A 10840-nucleotide genomic window follows, 5' to 3' on the forward strand; every position below is an offset into this window, starting at 1 on the left:
GTGTAGCTAATTTTCCAACTCTCTACTCGGACATATCCTCAAAATGGTAGGCTTATTGAGTCGACGATGAAGGAACTCTTAACAAAGAGACCCATGAGTGGAAGCGAGATCGTTCCAAATCCCATTTTGACAGAACATACACATTTACAATCATACAGTAATAATTATGCACAAACTCTAAATTACAGGATGCCAAAAAAGGGAAATATTAAGGTTCAAGAGAACTTACCCTTGAAGAACTATTCTTCACGTTCCCTCGAACTTACTGCATGATCGTTCACCAACACGAACATCACGCCTCAGCTATCTCCTCGAACAAGCACAAACAACACTCGTCCCTCAAATAGAAAGTAGACACCACCAGAAGGCTACCTTGGTATTCTCAGAGTGAGAATCCAAGAGTTGTGTGCTCTGCAGGATTTGGTAGAGGGTAGGAGGAATTTTACAGATCGTATAGACGATTGAGTAAGTGGGAGATGACTATAGTCTATCGTATAGACTGATACCCGATCGTTTAGAAAACAAGAGACTATCGTATAGAAAACTTTTACACGATCGTGTATGCTCTCAAGCTATTATAGAGCTAATTCTTTTGATTCCATGATTCTCAATCGCCTAATGATCGCTCTTGTGTAAAAATGAAAACGATTTTCATTTTATCCATTAGTTACCATAACTGGTCACAACTTCCCACTAAGTTGGTTATTGGGAGAAAAAAATCAGAATCAATTATCCCATAATTGATTTAATTATAAATATATAATATATTCATAACCTATAGTTTTAATATCATATCTCATGCAATATATAAACCATAATTCTTTTTCTCCCTTATAACATTTAATAATAATTCCTCAATCTAATGTATCTAATACATTAAGTCAATTATATCTCATATAATTGATGCAATTTAATTATATCATATACAATCAAATTTCTTCTTGTTAATTTGAACATTTCAAACTAACTTAAAAACTGATTCTCAATGAATCCATTGAGCTACCAAGGGGACTTTATGGACCTGTAACTTGAAGCTCCAACGATACATGAATAACTGACTAAACTCTTTAATCACGATATCCACCATTCGTTAACTGTCGGGCATTCCACTAAAGGTCGACATCTGCACTTTTCGCGCTACAAATATATTTCTGTGTCCATTGGATATAACCAATCAACAGTACGATGACCCTTCACAAATCGCTCGTAAGTACAGCTAGGTCAATTTACCATTTTTTCCCTGTAATTACATCTAACTTCTTAAGTACCACTGATTCCTCTAATGAATAATACATCATAGTCCTACTATGAGTAAATCCTTCTCGGGCTAAGAGAATGTGTGGTGCCACATTGTTCAAGTCCCGGAATCAGCCCTTAGCAATTTATCTACTTACCCCTAAATCGGGGAAGGAGTGAATTTCGTCTTGTGTAGTTGAGTTCCCCAGCTCCCCAATCAGACGAATCCCCAAAGAGGTAGGTTTGAGTTGGCGATCTGGTCATTCGCACCTATACAAATCAAAGGACCACCTTCATAGGTAGGAGTTTCGAACTTACTCAAGATTAAGGTCATGTTACCTATGGTCATCTTAGTGAAATGAAAGTCTCTATCATGAACAGTGTTATATAACGAGACTAAACATTTCGTGGTCCGGTCTTATACAAACTTTTTTATATGGAGCATCCCCACTCGCATGTTTAATACATGAATGGTCAGGATCAGACCATTTGTAGCACTTTACAACACTTGTAACATCTACAAAGCGAGCCACACTCGTAGCATCAACAGGATAAGGTTTCCCTTCTTTATCCATGTACTACAAACCATTTAAGTTATCACTTAAAGCACGATCCACTTGTATGTCATCACATACATGTTTAAGTTACAATGATAACCAGGGATCTTAGTTTATTGGTTTGTGATTAGTGCAACTAAAATATCTCATATATCAAAGACTGTAGTGAAGAAAATATATCATATTATTATATCACATAATGTTTGTTCATACAGGTGTTTACAAACTACTATACCCAACGAGATTTAGGGCATCAACCCCAACAGACGACTCGACCATTTTCACGCATAAAAATCAAAAGATTGGCCTCATAGACAAGAATCCATATCTCACTCAGGATTGAGATGGAGTTACATGGTTATCCTATGAAACATTAATCTCTTCAATCAACAGTGTTACAAAGAGAGATTAAATATTTTGCGGTCCAATCTTATACAAACTCTTTGTATAGGATACTCCCACTCGCATGTCTCCACATAAACAATTTGGATTACATTGTTTGGTAACACTTAAAATATTTGTAACACTTACAAAGTGAGTCATATATCCATAATGTTACTAGGATAAGACACCCAACTTTATCTATATACTATAGACCCTTTAGGTTATTATTTGAATATGATTCACCTATATGTTTACTATATACTATTCAAATATAATGAAATAACCTTAGATTTTTTTCCATAATGGATAACTAATTATTGCGTATTTAAAATAATCAACTATTATATCAAACAACCATTTTAACTACGAGGGTTTAGGGCATAAATCCAAATAAACAATACATCTTATTTTTCTTTTAAAAATTAAAACTAAGGTGTATTTTTTAAATTAAAAAAATACATATTATTTTTTAATCAAAGAATAATAATGAATTTTTTACGAGATAAAGAATAATAATTTTTCTTAAAAAAAAGCCCATGTAAATAAACATATAAATTAAGAACATCTTAAACTAAAAAAAAAAAAATCTTTATAGTTACATCATAATTAAAATAAAAGACAATAAAATTTTAATTAAAAAACTTACATAAAAATGTATTAAATTTTACTGTAACAAAATAAACTTGTACGTCAGAATGAATAATCAAAATCTTAAATATTGTTTTTTTAAAACCGTGCTTAAATACTTTTAAAACTATTGGTAAATAAAAGCAAAAAACACAGGTTAAATATGAACAGTTCTACCTTCTATTTATTTATAAGATTCTAATGATACATCATGGAATTTAAAAGGGTTTGAGATGCTAAAAATTTTGCTTATTGTTATTATTATTTTTTAAAAAAGACTTATTTTACATCCTTAATTGTTTTTTCTTTTTTTTTAGTACGATAGAGGTAGTTGATTTGAACCATAAATCTCTTGGTACCTAATATTGTCAATTGAGTTATGCTCAATTTGACTCTTAATTGTTTTTCTTTCATTGTAATTTATTGATCTAGAGTTTTTGTCATAGTAAAAAGGTAATTTTTTTTTTTTTTTAAAGAATGGTGCATAAATGTAAAAGTCTTATTTTTGTCGCTTGTATTCTTTTATAGTTGACTTTTTTTTTCTAAAAAAAAAAGGCAATACACAACATTTCTTTAGATTATAGTTGAATTTGTATTCAACGTTTTCATCAAACTAAAACTTAAATTAAATATATGATCAAATAAAATTGAAATACCACGTACATGTTGGGAATGTCCTAGAACTCGCAGTTTGTGTTAAACATTCTGTTTTATCAATAACAATGACATGTTGATTTTGCATCTTATTATGAAAATCCAATAAACACATCCTTGGCTATAGTCTGAATACTGTAACTTTATGTAGTGACATAAACAGGATCAAGTTGATAGCCTAAATGGTCTAATAAATATATGGATAAATTGGGTATCTCATCCTGGTAACACTATTGGATGCGGCCCACTCTGTAGTTGTTACAAGAAGTTGTAAGGTGCTACAAACGATGTGATCCACAAAATCGTTCATGTTGAGACATGAGAGTGGGAGCATCCTATGCAATGAGTTTGCATATAGATTGGACCATGAAAATAGTCACTTTTCTTTATAACGACCGTTTACTGTTAAAACTGACTATTTCATTTATTATATAACCTAGGATAACTCGATCTTAATCCTAAGCTAGCTATGAACTCCTGTTTGTTCGGAATTATCCTTTGATCTGAAAATGGTGAGAGTAGTCCAACAGCACTGCTCAATAAACTTACCATTTTGGGGATAAGACTGGATGAATAGTTAGGGACATAGCCTTGCAAGATGGAATTCACTCCTACCCTATTTAGGGTTAGCAGATAGGTTGTTCTCTTAAGTACTGATTCCAGGTCTTGAACAATTGGGGCCTCGCCTTCTCATGATAGAGAAAGGATTTGATTCATAGAGATTATGAATCAGAATTGTTCATTAGAGGATCAGTAGAAACTTAAGGAACAAGATGTAGTCACAGGGGTAAAACGGTATTTTTGACCTAGCTGTGATTACGAACAACCTGTGAGGATCGACTTACTGATTATGGTTATTAAGTGGACATAATATATCTACAGTAAGGAGAGTTCAAATATGGGCTATAATGGAGTGTCCCATTAGTTAACGAATTGGGGTTAGATCAGACTAATGAGTTTAGCCGATTAATCTCGAATCGTTGAAGCCCATGATCTGTAAGTCCGCAAGGTCCCCATACTAGCTCGTAAATAGATAAGCTTTAGGGTAGCTTGAGAAATTAATTCGAAATATTCAAATTAAATGGAACAAGAGAATAAATATTTAAATATGATTTAAATATATAACGATGATTATTGTGCAAAAATTAATTTAATATTTGATATTAAATTAATTTAAGAAAATCAAATTTTAAATTAAAATGATTTAAAAGTCATTTTGTATTTTAAATAGAAAATGGAAATTCGTTTTGCATGGATTGCATAAAGTGGAAAAAGAGTTTACTCCATTATCATCATCTTTATGCTCACACACAAAGCATTTTCTTCTCTACTTTGATTCTCCAAAGTAGATTGGAGTTGCATGTTACACACAAAGCTGTAAGCCATGCACTCCATCTCTTTGCATGTTCATCAAATATATATAAAGAAGATTGGAGTTGTTGGAGAGGGGAGAGAATACATAATTTCGAGAGAAATTTTTCTGAAGAAGAAGCTGTCTTCTTCAGTCAAGCTACTGTGAGTTTCTCTGGTTTCTTCACATCTTCCAGCTATTCTTGAGTCCCACAACTTTGCCTAAAGTTCCAAGAGCATAGTAAGGAAGGCTTTGAGGTGGTTCACGTTGATAACAAGTGAAGACAACAACTGAACAACTGTTTTTTTGGAGAGTTCATCAAATGTATGTTCATAAAACCCATATTTTGAGAAGAGCATGCTTTAGTTTTTGCTAAAATTAGTGAATTAGAAAGCTTACGGATCCTTGATACTTCCGCTGCATGTTGTTTTACTCTTTCAGTAGAAAACTAGTTTAATAAGGATTATTTGGGTTGAAAAAAACTTATAACTCGAACAATTGAGTTAGGTCTAACAGTTAGAAAATATAAAGAGATAGAAATGGTATCGTTTACCTTTTCGTTATGTACGATTGAGTCGTGTGGTTAAACGATGTAAGACAAACCTTATCGTTTATCTTGTCATACTAAACGATGGAGCATCGGAGACTAAGCAATAATGATATCGCTTACCTTATCGTCTATCTTGTCGTAATAAGTGATGGAGCCTCGAAGACTAAGCGATAGTGATATCGCTTACCTTATCGTCTACCTTGTCGTACTAAGCGATGGAGCTTCAGAGACTAAGCGATAGTGATATCGTTTACCTTATCGTTTACCTTTGTCGTACTAAATGATAGGATGCTGGCTCTACACGATGGAGGCTGTCGTCTACCCTTTTGTTGTACACGATGGACTCTAAACACTAAATGATGAATGATATATTCAATCGTTTAGCTGATCGTTGTACACGATGAAGTCAAATTACTAAGCGACAGACAGAGAGATTTTAACTTTGCTTTTTCGTATTCATCATATATATTGAAAAGGGGCAGTATGCCCGATTTATATACTGTTCCCTATTTTAAGGATTCAAAGAATTAAAAAATTATATACTAAACAACTAATGAAATGAGGACACATGATCCAATACATGAAGAAAGAATATTTGTTTGTTATCACCAATCCTAACAGAAATTTGGAGCACTAAAGGAATAATTTTTCATGACTCTCCACAGTGACATGGAAACCTTCAGCTGATGTGTCTTCTTGACTCCTCCTTGGTTGCTGATATGGCATTTTCTTTAACATCCCCCTTCAAACTTGTGGGGAGTTCCAACTATCCTAAGTTTGGACCTTAAGTTGAAGAATTGAGAGTGTGTCAATGGTTTTGTGAGGCAGTGAACTAGCTGATCCGACGAAGGAACATACCTGATTTTAAGTTTCCCTTTGAGGATTAGATTTCTGACAAAGTGAACATCAATTTCAATGTGTTTGGTCTAAGTGTGGAAGACTGGGTTGTTGGCTAAGGCCCCTGCACTCACATTGTCACACTAGATTATTGGTTTGGCTGAATGAGACTACTGTGTTTCACTTAGTGGTTGTTGAAACCAAAAAAATTCTGAAGTTGTGTAGGCAAGGGCTCAATACTCTGACTCAGTACTTGATCGAGCTACTGCTGTTTGCTTCTTTGAGGACCAGGAGACAATATTTCCACCAATAAATACAAAGTATGTAGCTATTGACTTTCTATTATAAGCAATTCTACCCAATCTGCATCTGAATAAGCTGATACTTCAAGTGAATGACTCGGTTGAAACAGTAGGCCATAATTCTTGGTGCCACTAATGTATCGAAGAAATCTCTTTGTTGCTTGCCAGTGAGCATTTGTGGAAGCTTTGAGGAATTGACTAGATGATTCACCATGTAAGTGATGTCCGGACGGGTGTTGGTTAGGTACTGGAGAGCTCCAATTGTGCTTCTATACAAAAATGGGTCAGTGAAAGGAACTCCCTCATTGATAGATAGATGTTTGCCTAAGTTGCTGGGTGAGGCTGCATATTTCAGATCTGAAAGGCCAATCCCTTGTAACAGATCATCAACATATTTCAACTGATTCATTATAAACCCATGCTTCAAATATTGAATTTGGATACCTAAGAAGTAATTCAGCTTTCCTAGGTTTTTGAGAGCAAACATGTTATCCAAAGTAGCCACTAATCGAGAGATCAAGTGGTTGTTGTTTCCTATAATTATTACATCATCCACATAGACAAGGAGCAATATAGTTGAAACTTTTGAGTTAAGTATAACAATGATGTATCCGCCTTCAAGTTGGTGAATCCCCAACTAATTAGAGTATTGGTGAATAGATCATTCCAGGCCCGAGGGGCTTGTTTCAGTCCATATATAGCCTTGTTCAGTTTACATACATGATTAGGGAACTTAAAGTTGACATACCCGGGTGGTTAATGCATGTAGACATCTTCTGTTAATTTTCCATTTAGAAAAGCATTGTTGAAGTCAAGCTGACGAATGACCCATCCTTTGGAGACAACAATGCTTAAGACAACTCTGATATTGATGCTTTGACCACTGGGCTGAACATTTCAAAGAAATCAATTCCAAGATGTTGATGAAACCCTTTGGCTACTAGACATGCTTTGTATCTTTGTATTGACCCATCCAGATTTTTCTTTAGTCTAAAAATCCATTTGTTGCCCAACATATTGAAGGATGGCAATGGAGGAACTAACTTCCAAGTCTGGTTGTTGATGAGTGCTTGAAATTCAGTGTCCATAGCTTGCTTCCATTGAGGTGTAGCAAGTGCATCAGACACCCGCGTTGGTTCAGTCAAAGACCAGTCACGTTGAGTAGTGCTTAGCCAAGCTTTTGGTTTGAAAATGCCAGCTTTGCCTCTCGTAATCATTGGATGAGTAGGCTGCAATGGATGAGAGGTGTTAGGAATAGGGGTTGTATGTGAGGTATGCAGAAGGGTGCTGTTAGGTGACTAATTGGAAGGGCTGGCCATGGGAGTTTGGGTGGCTATATGTTCTGGACAGTTGCTAGGCAAGGCATCTGATATTTGGGGAAAGAAGATAGGTTCATTAGGCATAGGGGAGGTGGAAGATGCTGGATTGATATCTGGTATGGAGGTGTTTGATGGTGAGGGACTGTTATAAGGGTTTGAGATAGATTGTGGTGAATGAATGGAGGCACTTTGCAATAGTGGAGTTATGTTGGGAGAGAGGACTTGAAGGCCACTGTTCATTGTATTTTTGTGTGTTGAAGAACCAAGCACCTGACAGCCATAGGAGAAAGGAAAATCAGATTCATTAAAGATAACATTCTTGGAGATGATTACTTTACCATCTTTGTTGAGATATCGATGTCCTTTGTGAACCATGCTTGGACCTGATTAAACACATTTATCAGAGTGAAACTGAAACTTGTTTGGCTGGTATGCTCGAAGACATGGAAAACAGGCGCAACCAAACACTCTTAGTTTTGTAACATCAAGTAGTTTACCATACATCAGTTGTATAGGTGGCTGGTTCTTTAGTACCGGCATGGGAAGACCATTTATCAGATGACAAGCATTGAGAAACGCATCCCACCAATACTGAAGAGGCATTGATGCTTGTGCTAGCAAAGTCAGCCACATCTCTACTAGGTATACATGTTTTCTTTCAACTCTTCCATTTTGTTGAGATGTATAGGGACAAGAAATCTGAGAGGCAATACCTTGTGAGCTACATAACTGATGCAACTTGATATATTCATCACCATTATTTGACTACAGTGCTTTTATGTTTGTTTTAAATTATGTTTGAACAACTTGTAGGAAATGTTTGAAGGCCTGTAGTGTATTTGACTTTTGTTTAAAGGGATAGACCCAGAGATATCTACTATAATCATCAATAAACGATAAGTAATATCTATATCCTTCAGTGGAGTTTGTAGAGGCTGGACCCCATACATCTGAGTGTATTAAATCAAATTTGTGTTGTGAACAAGTCAAAGAATTAGGGAAGGGTAGGGAATGGGCTTTACCAAGACAACAAGGTTCACAAAATTTAATCTCTTCATTCAACTTAGTAGGAAGATTACAAGTTTTCAATATATTCTCCAAAATTTGAAGAAAAGGATGACCTAGTATCCTATGCCACAACCCTTTAGATTCTACTAAGTTTGCTCCACTTTTGGACAAAATGTAGAATTGTTATTTTTGTTCATTGGGTTGAGAAAATAGCTTGCCTCTTTGATATTTATATCAACTGGAATCACCTCTGCTTCATTTAGTTGATATAGTCCATCTTTAAGAGTTCATTTCACCGGTACTTGTCCTGAACATTTGTCCTTAACAACACAACAATCATTATAGAACTCAACAAAAACATCATTATCTTGAACTAGTTTTGATATGCTGTAACACCCCAAATTTTGTTCTTAATGTAATTTCAATATTTTCTAGTATTAGAGAACATTTTTTGAATTTTTGAAATTAAAAATGTAATTATTGTGATTTAATTGCTAAGAAAGGGGTGTTTCAATTTAATGGTTTAATTGGAGGAAAGTTATGAAAATTGGACTTTTAATGTCAAACAAATTAAATTTGAAATTAATGTCAAGAATTAATTTCATTTTGGAAGGAAGGGGTGTTTCAATTTAATGTTTTAATTGGAGGGAAGTTATGGAAATTGGACTTTTAATGTCAAACAAATTAAATTTGAAATTACTGTCAAGAATTAATTTCATTTAAACTTAAAGGGGATAAAACAAAGTGTTATTTGCTTGGGTTGAAGGATTATTTTAGAGTACCTAGATTAATTAAATCCATAGCCTTATTGTGATGAGGAGATCAAGTTGGACAAATTTGAACAAACGAAAGCCTTTGGAGATTAAAAGCATGGAAATTGGCAAAGGAGAATTCTACAAGATGAAAATTCTTAGTGCGAGAGATAAGACTTATGGAGGAGTTAAGTAAATATACTTTAGTAAAGAGATTATATTCCACTTGGAAAGTGGGAAAAAAAAGTATCCAAGAAAGTTTACTCTTTTGGAAATAGAAAGAAATTTAATGTTCAAAACTCCCAGTTAAGTATGGTTTGGAGGTATGATATGAGGGGTTACAAGGAATTTGTTTCGGTGCAAAAGAAAAATATCTCATTATAATGTGGAACTTTAGGAGAATATGAGTTGGATGGAAAGATAGCTTGCATAGGTGATCGGTATAGATCTTTTTTATAACACAAGAATCTGTTACCAAAATAAAAGTTTGAGAAGGGATAAGCTAAAATGAAGTTATTAGTAACAGTAGATATTCAAGAACTATTGACATGGTATGTTGAGGTTTCATTAGTTAAGAGTTAAACCATTGAGGGCATTAGTAAGATTTAAGGGATTTTGATGTAGTGTGCAAGTTCGAAACATGAGCTAGCAAGACCATTAATTTGATTGAAAAAAGAAATTAATCTAGCTCGAGGTAGACAAAAGTGGTATATGCACAAAAGTAAGTAAGTTGGATCTTCCAATATCACCATTGGCATAAGGGATAGATTGGTAATAAAGTTGAGTTGATAACAAGAAGTTGCTATAGGTGGGTTTGGAGCAGTACAGGATAGTATGTTTTCCCTTGCATGGGCAATGAATTAACTAGCTCTATGGAGTACGAGTAATTCAAGCTAGATTTATGAATCATGAAGATTTTATCGTAAAAACTAACTACAGGGATCAATTACGGTTATTACGAGGTTATGAAAATGTGTTATCAATTGACAGATGCTTTAGCATCTAGGGATTTCAAAACCTCATTTTTAGAGAGAATTTTAGACTCATCCGCAATAGGGTCTAAATAATGATATGTGATTGTTTTAAGGTTAAAGAATAATATGAGGATTGACTTAAGCATTTTTATAGCCCATGACAGTATAGAGCCTCATGATGAGTTTCTCATAAATGTGAGACTTAATTAGACAGAGTTATTCTCAGACATGTAGATCCTAAGAGAGACATCACAGTCGACGCTTCTAGAGTAGAAGCAATATTCAATTG

Source organism: Benincasa hispida, chromosome 9, assembly GCF_027475165.1.
Source record: "Benincasa hispida cultivar pf3 chromosome 9, pf3_genome.v1.1, whole genome shotgun sequence".
NCBI classification, from domain to species: Eukaryota; Viridiplantae; Streptophyta; class Magnoliopsida; order Cucurbitales; family Cucurbitaceae; genus Benincasa; species Benincasa hispida.